The sequence below is a fragment of the Lithobates pipiens genome, unplaced genomic scaffold, assembly GCF_037356315.1.
Source record: "Lithobates pipiens isolate NorthernLeopardFrog02 unplaced genomic scaffold, aLitPip1_a1.2 Scaffold_71, whole genome shotgun sequence".
Lineage (NCBI taxonomy): Eukaryota > Metazoa > Chordata > Amphibia > Anura > Ranidae > Lithobates > Lithobates pipiens.
In genome coordinates, this window is record NW_027507894.1 from 1,462,600 (window position 1) to 1,489,009 (window position 26,410).

At 50.5% G+C, this 26,410-nt stretch overlaps 1 long non-coding RNA gene across 1 annotated transcript in view; it reads left to right on the forward strand.

Moving 5' to 3' along the window:
• Nucleotides 1-903: 903 nt before the first annotated feature.
• Nucleotides 904-26,410, forward strand: part of LOC143959354 (uncharacterized) — a 66,101-nt gene continuing 40,594 nt past the window's right edge. Inside the window, exon 1 of the long non-coding RNA XR_013270210.1 lies at nt 904-1,103. This is a non-coding gene — a long non-coding RNA (uncharacterized LOC143959354). The remainder of the gene's footprint in view (nt 1,104-26,410) is intronic.

The window sequence follows — 26,410 nt, forward strand, 5'->3', positions numbered from 1 at the left end:
CCCTGCACTCTGACCCCTCTACACCCCAGATATCCCTCCAGCACTCTGACCCCTCTACACCCCAGATATCCCTCCAGCACTCTGATCCCTCTTCACTCCAGATATCCCCCAGCACTATGACCCCTCTAAACCCCAGATATCCCCCCAGCAGTGTGACCACTTTACACCCCAGATATCCCCCAGCACTCTGACCCCTCTACACCCCTGATAACCCCCAGCACTGTGACCCCACACCCCAGATATCCCCCCAGCACTGTGACCCCTCAACACCCTAGATATTCCCCAGCACTGTAACCCCTCTGCACCCCAGATATCCCCCCAGCACTCTGACCCCTCTACATCCCATATATCCCTACAGCACTCTGACCCCTCTACACCCTAGATATCCCCCCAGCACTCTAACTCCTCTACACTCCAGATATCCCTTCACGGTGTCTTGGGGATATCTGGGGTGTAGAGGGGTCACAGTGCTGGGGGGATATCTGGGGGTGTAGATGGTGCCTCATGGTTTTTATTGGCAGCCGTGTTACAACTTGTTACAACTTTGGAGTCTACTAGTGTGAAAGGAGACTAAAACCTTATTTTAAAATCTTTTTACTCTTTGAGGCTCGTTGGGAATTAATTATTTCACAGTACAAGCAGATAGAAAGAGAATGAATATTGTAATTCTCGTATACACCTAGTTGTGATTTGTAGTAAATTGTTTATGCACCCTATAATACATCCATATATGTTAATTCAAAGATGCACAAGGACGTATATTTTATAAATTCTTAATTTTGAATTTGTATAATTACATTTGACCATCATGAATTCTAGATCTGCAATACTTATGTACAGACCTATTATAATTATTTAGCATGACCTTAACATTTTCCACTTTTTAACATTTTTCATCAGTATCTCCTCCACCTCCTCCTCTGCCAGGAGATCCACTGATTCCTTTGTTACCAATCCCTACTAAGTTCTTCCATCCTGCCATCTCTACTGCTGACAAAGATCAAGGGGATTTGGCACTCCAAAAAAGTCTCCCTAAACTTTATTCTCCTGAGCTTTGGACTACTCTTCATTCCCCAGATGTCAAATGTTCACTTCATAGGCAGGTAAGGTTACTTTCCCTCAAATTGTACTTTGTGCTGGAAAAACAGGAAATAAAAAAAGATCACATATGAAGTAAACCTAAACATGGTTTATCAAAATGATGAAATGCCTATACATATTTGTCTGTGCTTGGGCTTCTTTAAAGTCCAATTCTAAACAAAAAGACGAGTAAAACACAAATTTCACTTTCTGGTGTCACCACAGTTCTAAGCAAAACACAATCCAAAATTGAATATCCCACACTAGTAAGGGGAGCTTGGTCATTCAACATAAACGTCCTGTTTATACTGTATAGTTTCCTCTTCCAGCAGCTGACTGCAAATCCTCACAAAGGGAATTTATACTGAAAAAACAAAATAAAGGTGGCGCACATCCAAGAGTATTGGTGGGTGAACAGAAAAACTGAAATAAATGTAGATAGCCCACTTTGGCCAGTGGCCGAGAAAGCATTAATTTGTGTCTTGGCTAACAAACTAGCAGGAATCCACAGTTGACTTCCAAGAGGTCTTCAACAACAGCCCCAGGGGTCTTAAAGGAAAGTCCCAAGTGTATTAACATACGTCTCCTGAAGGAGCAGAGTATACTTCAAAACATATAGAATTTTACTGATTTTATAAAATTTGGGACTCATTTTTTGTTCAATATAATTTTGGTCCACCTCCTTACGCTGTACTGTGTGGACTCCCATTATCCAACAGCACTGTTGTTGATCATGGTACTGTGGGATGTGTTATTAAAGACCTCTTAGGCCGCGTACACACGGGCGGACTCTCTGACGGACTTGGTCCGCTGAAACGTGTTTCAGCGGACAGTCCGCTCGTGTGTGGGCTTCAGCGGACTTTTTCAGCGGACAGTCTGGCGGACTAAGTCTTTCGGAATTTCCGTAATATTGTCCGTCCAACTTTGGTTTCAGCGGACAGTCCGCTCATGAGTAGGCAAGTTGGACGGACTAAGTATGGCGCATGCTCAGAAAGGATTTACACGGCCGAAGGTTGCATTGCAGTGTATTGGACGTCGTATTTCTAGTCCCGTCGTACGTGCTGTACACGTCATCGCGCAAGCTTTCAGCGGACTGTCTGTTCATCGTGTGTGGTCAAGTCCGTTCATTCAAAAGTAGGACGGACTGTCTGTCGGATTGTCTGACGGACTTAGTTGGCCAGACAGTCCGCCCGTGTGTACGCGGCCTTAGAAGTCTGTAGGCAGGTGCAGTTTATTTCCTCTACTGCAGATGGCGCTCAACCGCAGAGGCGCTGCAGCTGGAACCTGGTTTCCTCTATGGTTTCCTGTGTCATGGGGGAAACGATCTGATTGGATGCTGTTGCCCCATTTAACTCTGGTAGCCATTTTGGGTTAGGCAGAGCCTATTTAAGGCCCTGTATCCTGTGACTGGCATGCTTGATACAAATGGCTAGTGCAGGGAAAGGTACCCTGTCTGTTAGGGATTGTACTAGCGATAGGAAAAGTTACTTAGCACAAGACAGCCAGTCTGCATTCTGCCCTTCACTACAGATGCTGTCATTCTGGCTGGAGCCCTCTCTCTTCACGTTGCTGTAACCGTGAGTGCATCTGGTTGGACAGTCTTCCAACCACAATTGTTTTGAACTGTTGCTGCATTGCTTTAATACAAGTTCATCACCGCACCTGACTGTGTAAATTATTGTCGCTGTATGTCACTTACAAGTTGACTGTGGATGCCTGCTATGTAATCTTGATAGCAGGGTGTCAAATACCAGGTGAGGGACCAAGCTGCTGAGAGGGCTCCTCTTGAGGCTAAGTGCAGAGCTTCCCTGAAAGTGGTACAGGGAGAGCAGTGCCCAGAGAAGCACTGTTTTCCAGGTACTGAGATGAGCTGGTCATCATGATGTAGCAGGAACAGGCTGGATGAAGTGTAAATCTGGTGTGCTTGCGGAGTACCAGGTAAGCTTGACAGAATAGCAAACCAGAAACGGAAAAGAGAGCCAGGCCAGGGGTCATACAGGGTAAGATCAGTTCAGATGATGAGATTGGATAGCCGGGGTCATACACAGGAAGATGGATCTGTAGCAGAGTCGATAAGCCAAGGTCAGACACGGTGTAGCAAGCCAGAGAGAAGTCAGAAGTACAAGCCAAGGTTAAGTAAGGAGATCAGCATCACATTTCAGAGCAAGCCCAGTTAATAACAGACATTCAGTCAGAAGCTGAAAATAATCCAGCAATAAGAAACTCAAGCAGCAGGCTTAACTAGACCAGGAAGTAAGTCATGTGATCTGTTCAGGTTACAATGAGAAGGTACCGCCCACATTAGTCACACTGTGCACCATGGCGGTAGCGGCGCTCCTTTGTCAAGCAAGTTACATGGTGGAACATGGTTACATGGTTAGTAAGGTTGAATAAAGACACCAGTCAATCCAGTTCAACCTGAGTGAGTTGCTTGACAAAGGAGCTTGGCTACCATAACATACGTAGTGTGCACGCTCAGAAACACGGCACATTAGTGTGACATCATTGCCCTGTGCCACGCTGTTCTTTGCTCTCCAAGCCTCGCTGTGGAAATACACACTGCACGGCCGTCTTCCATCTTCAGCGGTTACAAAAGAGGACTTCAGGAGCTGCAGCTCTTAGCACCACAGGCTTTGACAGCTCACCACCCCATCCTTCCTGGGATCTGACATGCTCCACATTGTCAGGGAGAAGTGAATCTATTGTGACCTGGTCACCTATCCTGCTCCTGGACACTACTCAGCCCAGAGATGTACTGCTCCCATGTGAGTTGATATTGTGTTTTACCTATACACTCAGAGGCGCCCCTTTCCTTGTTTTCTCTCAGCTTTACTGGAATCGGCTTCTGGTCTCCATTTGTGGCAGCCCTGACATACAGACTCTATACTCATCTATACCTCTTTGGACTATCATGGTTTATATATATATTTATAATTTCTTGTTGCAGATTATGTAGGGCAGCTTCAGCGATGACTACTCTCTGCGATTCATCGTGTAATTGTGCCACAGAATCAAAAAACAAGTCCACAGAATTGATGACCAGGTTATTTTGTTCCAATAAGCTTTGAGCCCAAGCCTGGTGTTCGACTGTTGGTAATGAGTAGGGATGAACTTGGTGTTCGAGTCGAACGCATGTTCGACTCGAACACCGACTGTTCGCCCGTTCGGCAAAGCCAGAACTCTGTGGGCCGTTCGCACCAAATTTGTGTGGCGCTCACGGCCCACAATGCACTGAGCAATCGCAGTGCATTGCTGGCTCATGATTGGCCAAGCATGCACTGTGACCCCGCATGCTTGGCCAATTACAGCGCCGGCAGCGAGGAGAGCCATGATTGGCCACAGGCAGGATGCCTGTGGCCAATCATAGCTCAGGCTGTGTAGTACACACCCCACACTATGTAAGGCCGCCAGCGCAGCGGCCTTGTGTAGTGTGTTGGCATCTGCAGGAGTTAGTGGGTGTTGTCTGTGTACTTCAGCACAGTATACACCTGTATCTAGATATTTAGCGTTATTGCTCTTCTGTAATTGAGCCATCTGCAGGAGTTTCTGGGTGTTGTCTGTGTGCCCTGAGTGCAGTATACACCTTTATCCATCTATACAGCTATATTGCTCTTCTTCAATTTAGCTATCAGCCATCTGCAGGAGTTTCTGGGTGTTGTCTGTGTGCTCTGAGTGCAGTATACACCTTTATCCACCTATATAGCTATATTGCTTTTGTAATTGAGCAATCTGCCATCTGCAGGAGTTAGTTGGTGTTGTGTACCTCCAGCACAGCACAGTATACACCGGTATCTACCCTTTAAGTCCTGTTGTTCTATAATAAAGGCATCTGCAGGAGTTTGTATATTGTGCTGTGCTGGAGGCACACAACACTCACTAAGTATCAACCCTTTTTTGCTGGTGTTCTATAATAAAGGCATCTGCAGGAGTTAGTGGGTGTTGTTGTGTGCCTCCAGCACAATATACACTACCCAATTGCTGGTTTTCCCATCTCCCTTCATGCCATTACCATGTCTAGAAGGCCAACAAGGAGAGGCAGATAGGCACAAGCCGATAAAAGAGGGCAAGCAGGCTCTGTGTCAGAGACAACAGTGCTGGTCGTGGACGCGGTGCATCATCATCAGCACATGGCCATGGGACACGCTTGTCCTTATTTTCGGCAGCTGGACATGTTGAGTCACATCATGCCGAAGACTTGGTAGACTGGATGACCAAGCCCTCTTCATCCTCCTCATCCTCCCTCACCCAGGCTCAGGGTACTAGCAAAGCATCTGCCAATGCATCCTCTTCCCTCGTCTCAATGTCATCATTAGTGACTCCTTCCCTAGACCCACCACGTCCTCCTGAGGAGTCCCCTGAACTCTATGAGCACAGTGTTGGGTACATGCTCCAGGAGGATGCCCAGTGTTTTGTAGGCTCTGATGATGATACTCAGCTAGAGAAAGGCAGTAGCGTGAGTGCAGAGAGAGGGGATGCTCAAGAAGGACAGCAATCTAGCAGTCATGTTCCACAAGCTGCAGCATACTGCCAGGTTTGCTTCAGCGATGAAGAGGTAGGGGTTGATGAGGGCACTGACTCCACGTGGGTGCCTGGTAGGAGAGGGGGGGAGGAGGCACATCTCCAACGAGGCAGGATGCCCTCCGGGATCCAGCTTAGGGGCAGCACACCGACTGAATCACACCTCAGAGCTCCGCCTGTGCAGGGCGCTGCCTCTGCGCATTATTCTAAAAGTTCTTAGGTTTGGGCCTTTTTTGAGACGAGTGCATCAGATCGCATCGCTGCTATTTGCAACATATGTCTCAAGCTTATATCTCACGTGGCCAAAACATCAACCGCTTGGGCACCACATGCTTGACCAGACCTATGTTGACCTGCCATGCAGCTCGTTGGCAAGCGTACCTCAAAGACCCACACCAAAGAACAAAGCAGACCTCTCCTTGCTCATCATCAGCTGGGATCTCCAACCCGACTAGGCCTTCAGTCCACTCTGAAACCTGCGCTGAGAGGAATGAAGGTGTAGAATTAGATGTGTCACAGCCAAGTGCTTGCAGGCACTCTGCTAGCAGTACAGCCATGTCCTATTGTAGCAGGCAAATTTCCCTGCCCCCGCAGCTGGAACGTAGAAAGAAGTTCACTCCCAGCCATCCACATGCCCAGCGGTTGAATGCTAGCTTGGCTAAATTGCTAGCACTTCAACTGCTACCTTTTCAGTTGGTAGACTCGGCCCCCTTCCGTGAGTTTGTGCAATGTGCGGTTCCTCAGTGGCAGGTCCCCAAACGCCACTTTTTCTCATGGAAGGTGATTGCGGCTCTATACCGGCATGTGGAAGGCAATGTCCTTGCCTCGTTGGACAGGGCGGTCAGGTGCATATTACTGCTGACTCATGGTCCAGCAGGCATGGACAGGGAGGTTACCTGTCTTTCACGGCCCATTGGGTCACTCTTCTGGCAGCTGGGAAGGATGCAGGACAAGGTGCAGTAGTGTTGGAGGTTGTTCCGCCATCACACCTCCAAAATGCTACTACTGGTTGTGACACACCTCTCTCCTCCAGCCCCTCCTCGTCTTCTTCTTCCATGGCCTCTTCTAGTGCTCTGTCCGCGGAACAAGCGGTGCTCCGTAGGCGTTCAAGGGGCTATGCAAGTACGCAGGCAAAACGATGCCATGCCGTGCTTGCGCTGGTTTGTTTGGGGGACAGGAGCCACACTGGGGCAGATATTTTGTCAGCTCTGCAGTGGCAGGCTGAGAAGTGGTTGACGCCACACCAGCTTAAGCCAGGGTTGGTGGTTTGCGACAATGGCACCAACCTCCTCTCCGCCCTCCGACAGGGACAACTGACCCATGTGCCATGTGTGGCTCACATCCCTAACCTGGTGGTGCAGCGGTTCTTGGGCAGTTACCCGGGCTTACAGGATGTCCTGAAGCAGGCCTGGAAAGTCTGTGTGCATTTCCGCCAATCATTTAATGCCAGTGCTCGGCTGGCTGAGCTCCAAAAGGAGTTGAACCTGCCCAAGAACCGCCTTATATGTGACATGCCCACCAGGTGGAACTCAACGTTGGCCAAGTTTCAGCGGCTGCACATGCAGCAGAGGGCCATCAATGAGTACCTGTGCGACTACGGCACCAGGACAGGGTCAGGGGAGCTCGGTTTTATCTCACCATGCCAGTGGGGCATGATCAGGGACGCATGCACTGTCCTGTCACCGTTTGAGGAGGCCACAAGGATGGTGAGCAGTGACAGTGCATGCATCAGTGACACTGTACCTGTTGTCCACCTGTTGGAGCATACACTGCGTGGAATAATGGACAGGGCACTTGAGGCAGAACAGAGGCAGGAAGAGGAGGACTTTCTTGCCTCTCAAGGCCCCCTTTATCCAGACAGTGTTCCTGCTGTCCCACCCATTAACAGGAAGAGGACGGCAAGGAGGAGGATGATTGTGTCAGCATGGAGGTGGAGCCTGGCACTCAGCATCAGCAGCAGCAGTCTTGTAGGGATGATTTACAGTCCCAAGAAACCCGTGGACTTGTACGTGGCTGGGAAGAGGTAGCTGCGGATCATATTGTCCTTAGTGACCCAAAGGACTCCGAACCGAATGCCTCAGCTAGCCTACGCTGCATGGCCTCCCTGATCCTGCAAAGCCGGCGGAAGGATCCTCATATTCTTAAGATCAAGGAGAGGGACCATTACTGGCTGGCCACTCTGCTTGATCCACGGTACAAGGGTAAGGTTGCCGACCTTATATTGCCGTCACAGAGGGAGCAGAGGATGAGACATCTCCGGGTGGCCTTGCAGAAAGGTCTGTGCAACGCATTCCCAGAGACTGGGAGGTTACAAACTCCTGGTCCTGGACAAAGTATTGCTGAGGCATTGGTCAGAAGGAGCGGTGGAGAAGGTGGCCATCTGACCGATGCGTTCAGACAATTGTTTAGTCTGCAGCCCCAAGGTATGATTGGTTCCAGCAACCATCACCAGCGTCTTTTTTACATGGTGCAGGAATACCTAGGGGCAAGGTCAGACTTGGACACTTTTCCCACTGAAAATCCTCTGGCTTACTGGGTCTTGAGGATGGATCACTGGCCAGAGCTTGCACAGTATGCAATTGAGCTGCTGGCCTGTCCTGCATCCAGCATTCTTTCGGAATGCACCTTCAGTGCTGCTGGAGGCTTTGTTACCAATCACAGGGTGCGCCTGTCCACCGACTCGGTTGATCGACTGACCTTCATAAAGATGAATCAGTCTTGGATCACCCACAGCTACCAAGCGCCTGAAGCTGATGCAATCAAATTTTTTTTTTTTGAAATATCACATCCCTTCAAGACTGCCTATGCTGATGCTGAGTGACTGTCCTGTTATGTTGACTGTCTATCCTCTTCCTCCTCCGCTGATATCTTGGAAGAACATTTTTGGTTCTGGGTGATGCCACCAGCCCAATTTTTCAGCCCCTGTTTAGCAGCAGCGTGTAATTACAATTTTTGATGCAATGCTTTGCAGCAGGGCTCATTTCTGCACTACAACTAGAGTATATGGGAGAGGTTGCAGCGTCGTGGTACCAGCACCAGTGCCCAAGGCCCAATTTTTCAGCCCCTGTTTAACAGGGGCATGTAATTACAATTCTTGATATAATATTTTACAGCAGGGCCTGTTCCTGCACCCACCGAGAGTAACTGTGAGGACATATAGTGTTGTGGCACCAGCACCACCACCACAACCACCAAAGGCCCAATTTTTCTACCTCTGTTCAACAATGGCATGTAATTACAATTCTTGATATAATTGTTCACAGCAGGGATTGCTCCAGCACCCCCCAAGAGTCACTTTGAGGGCTTACAATGTTGTGGCAACACCATCACCTTGTTCCGCCATTTCTGTAGGGCATATATGGCAGGCCCCTACTTTCAAACATCCAACTTACAAATGTCTCCTACTTGCAAACGGAAGGAGACAACAGGAAGTGAGATGAAAAAAGACGGACGGCAAAACAAATTATACAGGGGTGATAACCCTTCCCTATGTTTTCCAAAAAGCTTAAAAATAGATTTTCTGACTGGAGCTACACTTTAACAACTTCAATACAGGGCACTTAAACACCTTCCTGCCCAGACCAATTTTGAGCTTTCAGCGATGTCGCACTTTGAATGACAATTGCGCGGTCATGCTACACTGTACCCAAATGACATTTTTATCATTTTTTTCCCACAAATAGAACTTTCTTTTGGTGGCATTTGATCTCCTCTGCGATTTTTATTTTTTGCTAAACAAATAAAAAAAATACTGAAAATGTTGAAAATAAAATGACCAGTTACACTTACCGGTAACGTTTTTTCTAGGAAATCTTCCAGGACGGCACACCTGAGATGACTGGTCCACCTGACAGGAAACACAATCAACAACAAGTTTAAAAGTTCCCACCCCTCCCTCAGACCCTCAGTTATGGCAAAGGATAGCCCTACACCAGTGTCAGAGAGAACATTCTGTGAGGCATGAATATACCACACCAATAAAACAAGGGTAGGGAAGTAGGCCTGCCGTCCTGGAAGATTTCCTAGAAAACCCGTTACCGGTAAGTGTAACTGGTCATTTTCTCCAGTCATCTTCCAGGACGGCACACCTGAGACGATAAACAAGAAGTTCAGGCCTACCTTAGGGTGGGACAACCGCTTGTAGGACCTTCCTGCCAAATGCCAAGTCCTGACGGGACAACAGCTCCACTCTGTAGTGCCTCAGAAATGTCCTATGGCTCGTCCATGTTGCTGCCCTGCAGATCTGGTCGATTGAGGCGCCTGCCCTTTCTGCCCAGGAGGTCGCTAGGGATCTGGTTGAAAGTGCCTTAAGGTGGGCTGGCACTGGTTTACTTGCCTGCCTATAAGCAATAGATATGGTTTGTCTGACCCATCTAGCTATCGTTGGTTTAGAGGCTTGTAGACCCTTTCTCTCCCCTGAAAAGGTGATTAATAAGTGACTGGATCTCCTAAAGTCTCTCACTCTTTCCAAGTATAGTAGGAGACAGCGCCTGACATCTAAGAGATGGAACCTTTCCTCTTCCTTGTTCTTAGGATTCTGGCAGAAAGTCGGGAGAATAATCTCCTGTGTTCTGTGAAATAAAGAAGCTACGTTTGGCAAATAAAGAGGATCCTGAGTGAGGATTACCCTATCCTCAACGTAGAAAGAAGTTCACTCCCAGCCATCCACATGCCCAGCGGTTGAATGCTAGCTTGGCTAAATTGCTAGCACTTCAACTGCTACCTTTTTTTTCAGTTGGTAGACTCGGCCCCCTTCCGTGAGTTTGTGCAATGTGCGGTTCCTCAGTGGCAGGTCCCCAAACGCCACTTTTTCTCATGGAAGGTGATTGCGGCTCTATACCGGCATGTGGAAGGCAATGTCCTTGCCTCGTTGGACAGGGCGGTCAGGTGCATATTACCGCTGACTCATGGTCCAGCAGGCATGGACAGGGAGGTTACCTGTCTTTCACGGCCCATTGGGTCACTCTTCTGGCAGCTGGGAAGGATGCAGGACAAGGTGCAGTAGTGTTGGAGGTTGTTCCGCCATCACGCCTCCAAAATGCTACTACTGGTTGTGACACACCTCTCTCCTCCAGCCCCTCCTCGTCTTCTTCCTCCATGGCCTCTTCTAGTGCTCTGTCCTCGGAACCAGCGGTGCTCCGTAGGCGTTCAAGGGGCTATGCAAGTACGCAGGCAAAACGATGCCATGCCGTGCTTGCGCTGGTTTGTTTGGGGGACAGGAGCCACACTGGGGCAGATATTTTGTCAGCTCTGCAGTGGCAGGCCGAGAAGTGGTTGACGCCACGCCAGCTTAAGCCAGGGTTGGTGGTTTGCGACAATGGCACCAACCTCCTCTCCGCCCTCCGACAGGGACAACTGACCCATGTGCCATGTGTGGCTCACATCCCTAACCTGGTGGTGCAGCGGTTCTTGGGCAGTTACCCGGGCTTACAGGATGTCCTGAAGCAGGCCAGGAAAGTCTGTGTGCATTTCCGCCGATCATTTAATGCCAGTGCTCGGCTGGCTGAGCTCCAAAAGGAGTTGAACCTGCCCAAGAACCGCCTTATATGTGATATGCCCACCAGGTGGAACTCAATGTTGGCCAAGTTGCAGCGGCTGCACATGCAGCAGAGGGCCATCAATGAGTACCTGTGTGACTACAGCACCAGGACAGGGTCAGGGGAGCTCGGTTTTATCTCACCATGCCAGTGGGGCATGATCAGGGACGCATGCACTGTCCTGTCACCGTTTGAGGAGGCCACAAGGATGGTGAGCAGTGACAGTGCATGCATCAGTGACACTGTACCTCTTGTCCACCTCTTGGAGCATACACTGCGTGGAATAATGGACAGGGCACTTGAGGCAGAACAGAGGCAGGAAGAGGAGGACTTCCTTGCCTCTCAAGGCCCCCTTTATCCAGACAGTGTTCCTGCTGTCCCACCCATTAACAGGAAGAGGACGGCAAGGAGGAGGATGATTGTGTCAGCATGGGGGATGGACCATTACTGGCTGGCCACTCTGCTTGATCCACGGTACAAGGGTAAGGTTGCCGACCTTATCTTGCCATCGCAGAGGGAGCAGAGGATGAGACATCTCCGGGTGGCCTTGCAGAAAGGTCTGTGCAACGCATTCCCAGAGACTGGGAGGTTACAAACTCCTGGTCCTGGACAAAGTATTGCTGAGGCATTGGTCAGAAGGAGCGGTGGAGAAGGTGGCAATCTGACCGATGCGTTCAGACAATTGTTTAGTCTGCAGTCCCAAGGTATGATTGGTTCCAGCAACCATCACCAGCGTCTTTTTTACATGGTGCAGGAATACCTAGGGGCAAGGTCAGACTTGGACACTTTTCCCACTGAAAATCCTCTGGCTTACTGGGTCTTGAGGATGGATCACTGGCCAGAGCTTGCACAGTATGCAATTGAGCTGCTGGCCTGTCCTGCATCCAGCATTCTTTCGGAACGTACCTTCAGTGCTGCTGGAGGCTTTGTTACCAATCACAGGGTGCGCCTGTCCACCGACTCGGTTGATCGACTGACCTTCATAAAGATGAATCAGTCTTGGATCACCCACAGCTACCAAGCACCTGAAGCTGATGTAATCAAATTTTTTTTTTTGAAATATCACATCCCTTCAAGACTGCCTATGCTGATGCTGAGTGACTGTCCTGTTATGTTGACTGTCTATCCTCTTCCTCCTCCGCTGATATCTTGGAAGAACATTTTTGGTTCTGGGTGATGCCACCAGCCCAATTTTTCAGCCCCTGTTTAGCAGCAGCGTGTAATTACAATTTTTGATGCAATGCTTTGCAGCAGGGCTCATTTCTGCACTACAACTAGAGTATATGGGAGAGGTTGCAGCGTCGTGGCACCAGCACCAGTGCCCAAGGCCCAATTTTTCAACCCCTGTTTAACAGGGGCATGTAATTACAATTCTTGATATAATATTTCCCAGCAGGGCCCGTTCCTGCACCCACCGAGAGTAAGGCCGCGTACACACGCGCGGACTGTTCGCCCAACCTTGTCCGCTGAACAGTGTTTGGGCGGACAGTCCGCTTGTGTGTGGGGCTTCAGCGGACAGTTTCAGCGGACAGTTGGACGACCAAGGTCTTACGGAAATTCCGAAAAACTGTCCGCTGAAACAAGGTTTCAGCGGACTGTTCGCTCGTGTGTAGGCTTGTTCGGCCAACTAAGTCTCGCGCATGCTCAGAAAGGATTTCCACGTCGGAAGGTTGCATTGCAGTGTATAGGACGTTGTATTTTTCGTCCCGTCGTACGTGCCGTTCACGTCATCGCGCACGGTTTCAGCAAACTGTTCGTCCGTCGTGTGTGGCCATGTCCGTCCATGCTAAGTTTGAGCGGACTGTTTGCCGAAACTGTTGGACGGACAAAGTTGGGCGAACAGTCCGCGCGTGTGTACGCGGCCTAACTGTGAGGACATATAGTGTTGTGGCACCAGCACCACCACCGCAACCACCAAAGGCCCAATTTTTCTACCTCTGTTCAACAATGGCATGTAATTACAATTCTTGATATAATTGTTCACAGCAGGGAGCGCTCCAGCACCCACCAAAAGTCACTTTGAGGGCTTACAATGTTGTGGCAACACCATTACCTTGTTCCGCCATTTCTGCAGAGCATATAGGGCAGGCCCCTACTTTCAAACATCCAACTTACAAATGTCTCCTACTTGCAAACGGAAGGAGACAACAGGAAGTGAGATGAAAAAAGACGGACGGTAAAACAAATTATACAGGGGTGATAACCCTTCCCTATGTTTTCCAAAAAGCTTAAAAATAGATTTTCTGACTGGAGCTACACTTTAACAACTTCAATACAGGGCACTTAAACACCTTCCTGCCCAGACCAATTTTGAGCTTTCAGTGATGTCGCACTTTGAATGACAATTGCGCGGTCATGCTACACTGTACCCAAATGAAATTTTTATAATTTTTTTCCCACAAATAGAGCTTTCTTTTGGTGGTATTTGATCTCCTCTGCGGTTTTTATTTTTTGCTAAACAAATAAAAAAATTACTGAAAATGTTGAAAATAAAATGACCAGTTACACTTACCGGTAACGGTTTTTCTAGGAAATCTTCCAGGACGGCACACCTGAGATGACTGGTCCACCTGACAGGAAACACAATCAACAACAAGTTTAAAAGTTCCCACCCCTCCCTCAGACCCTCAGTTATGGCAAAGGATAGCCCTACACCAGTGTCAGAGAGAACATTCTGTGAGGCATGAATATACCACACCAATAAAACAAGGGTAGGGAAGTAGGCCTGCCGTCCTGGAAGATTTCCTAGAAAACCCGTTACCGGTAAGTGTAACTGGTCATTTTCTCCAGTCATCTTCCAGGACGGCACACCTGAGACGATAAGCAAGAAATTCAGGCCTACCTTAGGGTGGGACAACCGCTTGTAGGACCTTCCTGCCAAATGCCAAGTCCTGACGGGACAACAGCTCCACTTTGTAGTGCCTCAGAAATGTCCTATGGCTCGTCCATGTTGCTGCCCTGCAGATCTGGTCGATTGAGGCGCCTGCCCTTTCTGCCCAGGAAGTCGCTAGGGATCTGGTTGAATGTGCCTTAAGGTGGGCTGGCACTGGTTTACTTGCCTGCCTATAAGCAATAGATATGGTTTGTCTGACCCATCTAGCTATCGTTGGTTTAGATTCTTGTAGACCCTTTCTCTCCCCTGAAAAGGTGATTAATAAGTGACTGGATCTCCTAAAGTCTCTCACTCTTTCCAAGTATAGTAGGAGACAGCGCCTGACATCTAAGAGATGGAACCTTTCCTCTTCCTTGTTCTTAGGATTCTGGCAGAAAGACGGGAGAATAATCTCCTGTGTTCTGTGAAATAAAGAAGCTATGTTTGGCAAATAAAGAGGATCCTAAACGAGGATTACCCTATCCTCTAGGATACGCAAAAAAGCTCTTTAATCGAACGGGCCTGTATATCACCCACCCTTTTGGCCGTGGTGATAGCCAGAAGGAAGGCTAACTTAAATGATAAAAGTCTAACAGAAATTTGAGCCAACGGCTCAAAGGGCCCCTTTGTTAGGGCATCTAACACCAGGGATAGGTCCCATGGAGGGCAACTGACCGACCTGACGGGAACTACCCTTTCCCTGGCCAACAAAAATCTTTTTATCAGGGGTTCTTGTCCTAGCCTCCTGTCAAAAAACACGGACAGGGCTGCCACCTGGACCTTGAGAGTGCTGACTGCCAATCCCTAGTCCACCCCCTCTTGAAGGAAGTCTAGGATGGTAGGTATCATCTGGAGAGCCCCCTCCTTAGACTGCAGCCAATGGGAGAAAACTTTCCAGACCTTTGCATACATTTTCCTAGTAACTCCTTTTCTACTGAGGAGAGGAGTGTCTATCACTCTCTCCAAACAACCCCTGTCACGGAGTATTTCCCTCTCAAGAGCCATGCTGTCAGAGAGAGACGGTCCGGATCGGGGTGAAAGACTGGACCCTGAATGAGTAGGTCTCATCGTACCGGCAGGTGCAGTGGGTGAGCTACTGAGCGACTCTGAATGGTGGGGAACCAAACCCTCTTGGGCCACCAGGTGCTATCAGCACCAGGTCCGTCCTTGAGTGGGTCAACTTCTGTAGAACTCTGGGAATTAGAACCAGTGGAGGAAAGGCATAAGCCAGCCTGAAATCCCACACCTGTACAAGGGCATCTATCCCTTCTGCCTCCTGTTCCTTGTAAAGGGGGAAAAATCTGCAGACTTTCGCATTCCCCCGGGAAGCGAATAAATTTATTTCTGGCCTGCCGAAATGCCTGCACACCAGGGCAAAGACCTCTTTGTTCAATCCCCATTCTCGCTGAAGAATGGGTTGTCTGCTTAGAAAGTCTGCCTGAAGATTGAGCGACCCTTTTATATGAAATCGCTGAAAGAGAAAGTACCTTCCTTTCCGCTTCCTCTAGGATCTGCTGTGCTAACTCCCTCAGTCTGCCTGACCTTGTCCCCCCTTGGTGGTTCAGGTAGGCAACCGTGACCAGGTTGTCCGAGAGGAACTGCACTTCTCTGCCCTGCAGTTGTTCTTGGAAATAGCTTAGCGCCTTGCCTACTGCCAGAAGCTCCCTGAAATTGGAGGACTCCCTGGCTTGGCTGTGGTTCCAGGACCCCTGGGTATACCGGTCTCCCAGATGAGCCCCCCAACCCCAAGTGCTGGCATCCGTGGTTAAGACCAATAGGTCTATCTGGGACCAGGGGTGACCCTTCGACAGATTGTCTGAGTCAAGCCACCCCTGCAGAGAGAGAGAGTGACCTCCTCTGTGAGCGACACTCTTCTCTCTAGTGTTTCTCTTTTTCCTCCCCACGAGGCAAGCAGGAAGGCCTGAAGCTGCGGAGAATGGAGCTGTGCCCAAGTTACTGCCGGTATGCAAGAGGTCATGAGACCCAGAAGTCTCATATACCTCAGGGAGGCTTCTCCTCTTTCGAGAAAGGTGATGACTGCATTCTGGACTTTCACCAACGTCTCTGTTGGTAGGAATACCCTCTGTTCCTGTGAGTCTAACAGGTAGCCTAGATACAGCTTGGACTGAGATGGTGTCAGTGAAGACTTCTCCCGGCTGACCATCCAACCCAAGGTCTCCAGAGTCCCTAGCACGGTGTCTCTATCAAAGTTTGCATCTGATCCACACTGTAGACCAGTAAATCGTCCAGGTAGGGTATCAAACCTATTCCCTGGAGATGCAAGTATGCTACCACCTCGGCCATTACTTTCGTGAAAACCCTTGGGCTGGCCTCCAGCCCAAAGGGGAGTGCTCTGAACTGCCAGTGTTCTACCTTCTGCTGTATGCAAATCTCGAAGCGTAGGTATTTCTGGTGTTCGGGAGCAATGGGTACGTGTAGATATGCGTCTTTCAGGTCCAGAGTGCCCATAAAAACTCCTGCCTGAAGATGTTTCCTTACTGAATAAATACTCTCCATTCTGAACCTCTTGTGCAGTAAGTAACGGTTGAGTCCTCTCAAATTTATTATCAACCGAAATTTGCCCGAGGGTTTTGGAGTAAAAGCCCTGGGCCAACTGACTGGCTGGTACCGGAGCAATAACCTCTTGCTCTGCCAGCTCTTGTATACTTCCCACTAGACCCTCTGCCCTGGCCGGGTCCCTGGGGAGAAAGGTAATAAGAAAATTATATGGGGGTAACCTCTGAAATTCTAGTCTGTACCCCTCTTTTAAGAGGCTTAAAATATATGGACTCTGCGTAACCTTCTCCCACTCAGAAAGGAACCTGCAGAGCCTTGTGCCTACCTTTACGGTGGCATCATTTGGCTTCCTTCTGAGAAGCTCCGGAACCGGAAAAAAGGATTGCACTTTTTTCCTTTCCCTTTCCCGAGATTCCACTTCTTCCTCTGGTAACTTCTCCCCTTATGTTGAGTCTTTGACTGGAGGCCACGAAAAAATCTCTTGCCCCTTTCCCTTTTGGGCTTCACTGGGAACTTCTTTCCCCTCTCAGTAGACTGGGACAGGACCTGATCCAGACCCGAACCAAACAGCAGGGAGCCCTCAAAGGGAATCCCGCATAAACGAGATTTGGAAGTGAAATCTCTGTCCCAGGTTTTTACCCATAGAGTCCTCCTGGCGGAGTTTAGAAGTGCTGCTGACTTAGCCGTGGTTCTGACAGTCTCCACCCCTGCATCTGCCACATACACTACTCCTTTGCTGATTACCTCCAGCGAGTCTATAATTCCTTTAGTCTCTTTGCTACGTGAGACGTGTTTCATCAACCTGCCAAGCCAGGCGTCTGCATTTCTGGCTACACAGGCAGAGGCTGGGGAGGGCGCCATTGCCGCCGCATTCGCCTCCCAAGCCCTCCTGAGTAAAGTCTCAGACTTTTTGTCCATCTGGTCCTGAATGCTTCCAGAGTCCTCGAAGGACAGATCAGACCTCTTAGACACCTGTGCTAGGGCTGCATCTAAACGGGGAGTGTTAAAAAATTTCTCCTCCTCCTCGTCCTTAAAAGGGGCACCTTCTCTTCCAGGCTTTTAGCCTGAGAAGTTTACATTCAGGTTCCTTCCATTCTCTGAGGATTATATCCTTCAGGGACTGGTGGACAGGAAAGGTCCTGGCCTGTAACCTTCCTAGGCCTCTATACACCCTATCCTGTGCTGAAACCTGAGCAGAGGGTACCTGTATATCTTCTGAGGCATAAATGGCTTTTAATAAGCCTTCCATGTCCTCTGCCGAGAACAAGAGGCCCCCAGGTTTAGCCTCCCCCTGGCTATCCTGGTCCGAATCTTCCTCCCCAGTACTAAAATCTGGGAGCTGACCCTCCTCCGCCTCAGACAAAAAGGAGACCTGGCCCTGGGAACCTTCCATGTAGGACGAGGGGTCTCTCTACCAGATGGGCCTTCATCCTGACCCTTCTCTAGTGTAGTTCGGAAAGACTGGAGGGTGGCTAGCATTTCTTTTTTTTTATTCTTTTATTCAGTTTTCAATGCAGGACTGATACAGTAAACAGAACAATCACAGATAAACCTGGTCATGCACATCATGACCATAAACATACACTAGATAGAAGTAAGCATGTTCAAAAACAGTCTCATATATAAGAGGTATTTGTAGTTGTTAACCTATGATGACAGACAATACCCTCCTACGTGCTTAGAGTAACAGGCCGAGGGAGGTGTACGTGAACCACGCGACACCCCTCTCGTAAACATCCACAGACCTTCACCATTGTAACGTCTATATTGACACTATGGGTCTGCAAGACACACCACGGACCCATTCAGGTCAATGTTGGGCAGGTCAGAAAAGATAGACAGAGAAAGAAGAGAAAGAGAAAAGAAAAGAAAAGAAAAAAAAAAAAGGGGGGGGAGGGGGGAACAAGTATTAGGGGGCCCCACGAAAGCCCGTCAATACCTACAGGGCTAGGACAGCACACCCATCTCAGCATGCACTTACAATGGCAGGAGCCTCTAATCGGCCCCCGAGTCGGCAGCAGATACCCTCTCCCGCAGGTAGTCCGTTGTACCTCCATGGTCTCCATTTCTCGCGAAATTTTTCTTCCGTATTGTGGAGAGTGGCAGTCAATTCCTCCATACGGAGGATATAATTAATTTTGGAAAACCACAGGGCCCTAGACGGGGGCCGAGATTGCCTCCACATTGCAGGGATGCATACCCGCGCTGCGTTCAAGAGTTGCATTGTCAAAGTCTGTTCATATTTTCGTACAGGTCTATTCGTCAGATGGAGTAGGCACGCCGCTGGGTCTCCCTGTAAGTCCACCGACGTTAGTTTCTTAATTGTCGCCGCCACATCATTCCAGAATGCGCCTAAGGCAGGGCATGACCAGAAGATATGGACCATGGACCCCGTCGCGGATTGGCATCTCCAACAGTTGTTGGGGATTGAGTTGTTCATCTTGTTCAGGAGATATGGGACCCTATACCAACGGGAGACTATTTTGTATCCCGACTCCTGAATATAACTAGCAATGGAAGCCTTGTGGGTCAATAGCAATATCTTCCCTATCTGCTGTGGGGTGAAGCGGGTACCCAGGTCCTTTTCCCACTGGTGAATGTACGCAGGGGGTGATCCCCCATCTAGAGAAGCCAGTAGATTATATAGCAGGGAGAGTGAGTGCCGCACAGGTTCCGTCTCGTGACACAACGTCTCGAAAGAGGTCAGGCCTCTGGGCACATAGGGGGTCTTTTGGATCGCCAATAGGAAGTGCCGGAGTTGGTATGCGCTGAACGTGTCGAGTGGTGGCTCTGTAAGTCCCGCTACAGCCTGTAGACTCGGGAGATCCCCGGCAGGCCACGCCCCTCGCAATCGGTGCTTACCTGAATCCACCAGCCGCCGCAACCGTTTGTTGGTGAACCCCGGAGGAAAGTCCGGATTCCCCACTATCGGGGTCATTGGAGAAGGGAGGGGCGAGATATCGGTGGTACGAAATAACCTCCTCGTCACTGCCAGTGTTGCCCCGATGAGCAGGTGGTCCCGCAGATCCTTAGGTGGGGATGCCAGGAGCCACGGGGAGGTCAAGAGAGGGATGGACGCATCTTCCATCTCCATCTTCACCCACTGTTTGTGTGGACCGTGGCAATGCCAATCCACGACCCTGGTCAGCAGAGTCGCCCTGTAATACCTACGCAAATCGGGGAGACCCACCCCCCCCTGGTCTTTGGGTCTGGCAAGGGTCTGGAGTTTGGCCCTGGGAGGCTTCTGTGCCCAGATGAATTTCCTAAGGAGGATCTGCAACTGCGCAAAGAATTTCGGAGGAACGCGAATAGGTACAGTCTGGTAAATATATAGGATCCTAGGCAGCGCCGTCATTTTAAAGGCGCTGCAGCGCCCAAACCAGGTTAACACCAGGGAGTGCCATCCCTCCAGGTCTGACTTCAACCTGTGCAACAAGGGGGTATAATTATGCAGGTACAATTGCGCTGGGTCCGAAGTAACATTGATCCCCAAATATCTAATAGAATCGGCTGCCCAGTGGAATTGGAAAGCTGAGCGAAGACCACTGGTCTCCGCTTCTGGGACAGAGATGTTCAAGACTGCGGACTTGGCACAATTGACCTTGTAATTCGACAAGGCTCTGTACACGCGTAGTGCTTCCAAAATATTCGGAAGGGAGACATGGGGAGTGGAAACAAAAAAAATTAAGTCATCCGCGTAGGCCGCGAGCTTGTGGTGGGCCGAGGGCTTCCGAAAACCTGTTATGTTTGGATCATTGCGTATATGGCACATGAAGGGTTCTAGTGTCAAAATAAAAATAAGGGGGGACAGGGGGCAACCCTGCCTCGTCCCATTCGTAATTGGAAAAAAGTCAGAGCGCCAATCGTTCACGCGCACAGCCGCCGAGGGTTTGGAATACAACGCCGATATCCAGCCCTGCATGCATGGGCCCAGGCCTATATGTGACAGAGTGGCCCGTAAAAAATGCCAGGCCACTCTGTCAAAGGCCTTCTCTGCGTCGGTGGAAAGCAGTAGAAAGGGCCACCCCCCCCCTTCGAGCTGCATGAATCAAGTTGATGACTCGGGTCGTATTATCTCAGACCTCTCGCATGGGGACAAACCCCACTTGATCGAAGTGTATTAAATTCGGGATATGAGGTGCTAGTCGGTTGGCAAGGATCTTAGCGAAAAGCTTCAAATCAACGTTTAGGAGTGCAATTGGGCGGAAGCTCCCACACTGCGACAGGTCCTTGCCTTCCTTGGGGAGTAAGGATATGTATGCCCTAAGCGAGTCCATATGCAGTCCATCGCCCCCCCTTCGCAGCATTAAACGCCCGAAGGAAGTGCTGTGCCAGGAGGTACGTGTAGGTGCGGTAGTACGTCAAAGTGAGGCCGTCAGGTCCTGGTGCCTTCCGGGGCTCCATCTGAGCCAATGCCACCTGAAATTCCTCTGCAGAAATGTCCACCTCCAGGGAGTCACGGACCTCCGCAGGAAGGGTCGGCATACCAGAGGCCCCGACGTACCCACCTGCCGTCACCTGTTTAGACGCTATTGCTTCTGCACTCTCCCCCCGGTGGAGATTATAAAGGTCATGGTAATAGTCAAAAAATTCCCTCGCCATTTCCTTAGACGTATTAACTCTAGAGCCCTGTCTAGTGGTAATACAGGGGATAAAGGTGCTCTGTCTCGGTCCCCGAAGGGCTCTCGCCAGCATCGCAATGGGCTTGTTGGAATATTCAAAGAATGAATGTTTCGCCCAAGCCAACCGAGAAACCGTCTTCTGATACAGAAGGCCCCGCAGGTTCTCCCTGGCCCGGGCCAGAGCCTCCAGGTGAGTCGCTGCTAGAGACCTCTTATGCAGAAATTCAAGAGAGCGCACCTCCCTGATCAATGCTTCAATTTGCCTAGTTCTCTCCCGTTTTTTCCACGCTCCAATCCAAATCAGCACCCCTCTCACTACATACTTATGTGCCTCCCACACGCTCGAAGGGCTCAATACCGGGTCTATGTTCTCCCGAAAGTAACACTTAAGTGTCTCCCCTATCTCTGTCCGAGTGTCGGGGTCCTGTAGTAGGGATTCATTGAGCCGCCATGTGAGGGGCGAGCGGACGTCCAAGTCCCAAGCCAGAGTCAAGTGTATTGGGGCATGGTCCGAGAAAGAAATATGGTCAATCTGGGCAGAGGTCACCATGGAGAGGTCTTTATGTCGGATCTGAAAGCAATCAATCCTGGAGTAAGTATGATGCACCGGGGAGAAGTAAGTATAATCCCTCTCCTCCGGGTGCAGGACCCTCCAGGGATCGATCAAGTTCAGACCATGCAGTTCCGCCCTCAGTTTTTTGAGGCAGGAATAGGTAAGGTGTGACGCCCCCCTGGACACGTCCACTAGTGGTTCCTGAGCGTAGTTGAGATCCCCACCCATCAAGAGTACCCCCTCACTAGCCTCCAGGAGTATAGGGGCCAAGGTTCTCATAAAACCTAAGTGGTTCGAGTTCGGAAAGTAGACATTCAGCATGGTAATAATATCATCCCTAATCTTACCCTTCACCAGTAGGAAACGGCCATGCGGGTCCACCCGCTGTTCCAACAAGGTCCAGGGCACCGACTTCGCAATCAGGATGCTAACCCCTTTAGATTTCGAGATGGGGGAGGGTGCATGGTACACCGTGGGGAAGCCTCTGTTACCAAGCCTGAAGTGCGTCTCCTGTAAAAACGCTATTTGGGTGTGGGACTTTTTCAGATCTGACAGGAGCCTGGACCGTTTTTCAGGGGTAGTACATTTAAAGACGTAAATTTGACCCCCTGGGGTAGTCCCCCCATCATGGACTGCAGCCTGGGCGGCATAATGCCCCAGGCGGACTCGAGGGAAGGAATGTATGGGGGGAGGAGGAAAAAAAAAAAAAAGGAGAAGAAGAAGATAAGTAAGAGATAGAGGAAAGCTGGCACCAAAGAAGTGTGGTGACTTAGGCAACCACACCGGTGCCCTTCTAAATCGCAAAGAAAAAATCTTGCGCGCACTAGCGCAACCTATGGGTGGAGTGTGGGAGACTGGCACGGTCTAAAAGTTGGGAGACGTGCGGACCAGTCCAAATCACTGGTTTTAACGAGCACAGTGAACATAACAAACCAGAGGCCTATACCCATTCTGGGATAACCCGCAAAACCCGCCCACCCGACCCCGTCACTCATCCTCCCCGCGTCCTGCGCCCGCCCCCACCAATCGCCACCAGCGAGGATGCCGGGGAGCACCCCTCCACCTGCCCCGTGGGACTAGGCCCAAATCTAGTACAGCTAAGTTAGGACTAGCAGGGAAAAAAAAAAAAAATAAAAAAAAAAAAACCAAAAGCAACTCCAGTGTAATCAGCCCCCGGGGAGCAAGAAGTCTCAACCTCCCCCCAGGCGCACCCGGGCGGGCTCCCCCTCATGAGCCCCAGTCCTGTGTAACAAGCATAATAAGAAAGTCTACTTATCAACAGTAGTCCACCAGCTGGGTACTTCAAGGTTCTGGAGAAGCAAAGTCGGCCCTGGGGGCCTGCTGAGATCTGGAGCGACGGCGTCTCCTGCCATTCCGCTGAGGCCTAGGTGGAAGTGTCAGGGGGTTGTCCGAAAGGGGTAGGCAGTCCAGCCAGTTCGGGACAGGGGATGCAGGCACCCCCAGAAACGAGAACAGGTCCGGGAGTTGGTCAGGCCATCTCAGAGCAAAAGAGTCGCTTCCCTTAATAACGATCAGGTGAAAGGGGTGCCCCCATCTGTAGGTAGCCCCTGTCCCCCGAATGGAGTCCAACAAGGGGCGCAGCACCCCCCGCATCTTCAATGTAAGACAAGACAGGTCTGGGAGCACCTGCACAGTGGCACCATCGAAGTCCATCTGGCCTTTAGCCCAGGCCTGACGCATGATCCTCTCTTTAATAGAATAAAAATGGACCCTGGCTAGAACATCCCTTGGGGCAGCAGGGTCCCCACCTCTAGGGCCTTGTGCACGATGGACCCGGTCCAGCTCCAATTCCTCCGCCGGGGGCATGTCACGGTATGCATTTAAGATGGCCGTCACTGTGGATTTCAGGTCACTGCCCGTAGTCGCCTCGGGGAGACCACGGATCCTCACATTGTTCCGTCGGCTACGGTTTTCCCCATCGTCCACAGACAACTGCAGCGAGATCAGGCGGTGAGCATGGGACCCTTGGGTGTTCTCTAGGGCCTGTACCCTGGCTTCCAGCGTGCCTGTAACCTGCTCTACCAAGGTCACCAGTGTGTCTACTGAGTCTATACGTTGCTTAAGCTCATTAATCTCTCTGGACAGGGTACTCACAATTGTAGCAGTGGACTCAGCAATGTCCTGTTTCATGGGGAGAAGCGAAATCAGCTCTCTCCAGGCCTCCGGTGGTGGCTGGCTCTGGGAGGCAAATCCTGTCATCCTGTTATCCGTGAGGATGTCTGGAGAGGGGATCGGGGAGTCAGCTCTCGGCTCCGGTGACCGCTGTCCCACCTGTGTGTGCTGGGATCCTTTCCCCGTCCTTCTGCTGTGGGATGCTGAGGCCGTGGAGGTACGCGGTGGCGCCATGTTGACATCCGCGGCCTGAGGCAATGCGGCCGGATTGCGGAGGAAATACGCCGCGATGTCAGCAGATCTGCAGGCGGTCAGTGTCCCGGGAGCGAGGGCTGCTGCGGACATAAGCTAGGCTGTTAAGCCGCCGACTGGATGCGGTGTTTGGACTGGTCTCAACACGGAGCTCCCTCTTGGCACGTCCTCACAGCACCATAGTCAAGCCACGCCCCATCGGCTAGCATTTCTGACTGCAAGGCACGACACTCCTTCACTACCTGAGCGGTCTCCTTGCCTGCGAGCTTAAAAATGCATTTATCGCAAAAGGGCTTGCTGTGGTCTTGTGCTAGTTTAGAGTTACAATAACCACAGCGCCTGGACTTAGATGTAGCTTTTCCTTTGGACCTACTGGCTGACCCCTGGGCAGAGCCTTCAGTCCCTGGAAACAGTAGAAAATAGACAATTATCTACCCATGTCCTAAAGGGGAAGGGGGGTCTGCCTCAGAGTACCCTGCCCCTACAATATACAGCTGGATCACTCACCCCCTGTGGCGACCTAAGTGGCTGTTTGCTCAGACGGACCTTCCACATCCATAGCGACTTTGCTGCCCTGCAGGATCGCTGGACCAGGTGTTGTCTTGAGCATCTCCTCCTGTTTGCCTTGGAGTTGCTGCAGTTGTGGGTCTTAGAACGCACAGTATCGCCTTTCTAGCTCTGCCTGGGTGTTCTCTCTGCTGCACCCCCTGCCGCTATTGCTGGTAACTGGCGCCATTTTGTGGAGGTCCGTCGCCCCGGAAATGACTTCGGGCGCAGTGATGCTGGAACGCACGCCCTGCGTCCAGCCATCAATACGCCAGAGAGAGAGAGACCTCCACCGCCCAGCCTGGAAATCCGATGCCCGGAAGTGACGCGGCGCTCCGGCGGACTTCCAGTCATGCGATTGTAAGCTCTAATGAGCAGGGCCCTCTGATCCCTCCTGTATTGATTTGTATTGTAAGTGTACTGTCTGCCCTCATATTGTAAAGCGCTGCGCAAACTGTTGGCGCTATATAAATCCTGAATAATAATAACAATAAGCAGTAGTGCCGCTGCCATAGGAGAAAGATGCAGCTCACTGCACTCCACTAACGAAACAAATGGGGAGCAGCACTACCAGGGGCAACTCCCCTGTCCTGTGAGGCTGTTAATGGCTTCCCTATCTGGGAAAACCTCCCCCAGGCGGCCCACAGACTCGGAGGTCGCCCGAGACTACCACAGACCCCCTGTCTTCTTGAGTCTCCCAGGGGAAACAATTCCTGAGAAAAAAGGGTCCCAGACCCTTCCAGAAAAAACACAAAAAAATGAGAAAACTTGGTTTCGCTGCCACCTATAGGAAACACAATCAAGAACTGAGGGTCTGAGGGGGGGGGGGGGGGGTGGGAACTTTTAAACTTGTTGTTGATTGTGTTTCCTGTCAGGTGGACCAGTCATCTCAGGTGTGCCGTCCTGGAAGATGACTGGATAAAAAATGTTTTTTTTTTTTTCAGTTTCAAAACTTTGTAAATAAGTAAGTTTTCTCCTTCACTGATGGGGTTACACTGATGGGCAATGATAAAGCGGCACCAATGAAGTGGCACTGATGAACACTGATATGTGGCACTGATAGGCGGCACTGATGGGCACTGATAGGCGGCACTGATGGGTGGCACAAATTGGCACTGATAGCTGGTACGTATTGGCATGGATGGGCGGCATGGATAGGCAGCACAGGTGGGCATGGGTAGGCACTGATAGGCGGCACAGATGGGCACTGATAGGCGGCACAGATGGGCACTGATTGGCATCCATTGTGGCACTGACTGGAATCCCTGGTGGTCTAGGGTGGCATACCTTTTCCTGGGCATCCCTGGTGGTCTGGTGGCATCCCTGGCAGTCCAGTGTGGGCATCTTCGGGGGGCTGCGCTGATAATCGATCAGCACAGAACCCCCCTGTCAGAGGAGCAGCCGATCGGCTCTCCTCTACTCGTGTCTGACAGACGCGAGTGAGGAAAAGCCAATCACCGGCTCTTCCTATTTACACTGTGATCAGCCGTGATTGGACACGGCTGATCACGTGGTAAAGAGTCTCAGTCGGAGACTCTTTACCAAGATCATAGTTGCAGGGTGTCAGACTGACACCCCGCAACAACAATCGCTGCGATTCCCCCCCCCCCCCCCCCCGGGGGTGCACAGTGGCTCAAAATCCTGATCTCATCATATGACGTCCGGCCAGGATTTTGAAACCACTTTGCCGCCGTGCTTTTGTTATAGGGCGGGCGGCAAGTGGTTAAAAATGTACAAGTTCAAAATTACAGATTCTACTTAACACAACAAACCTACACAG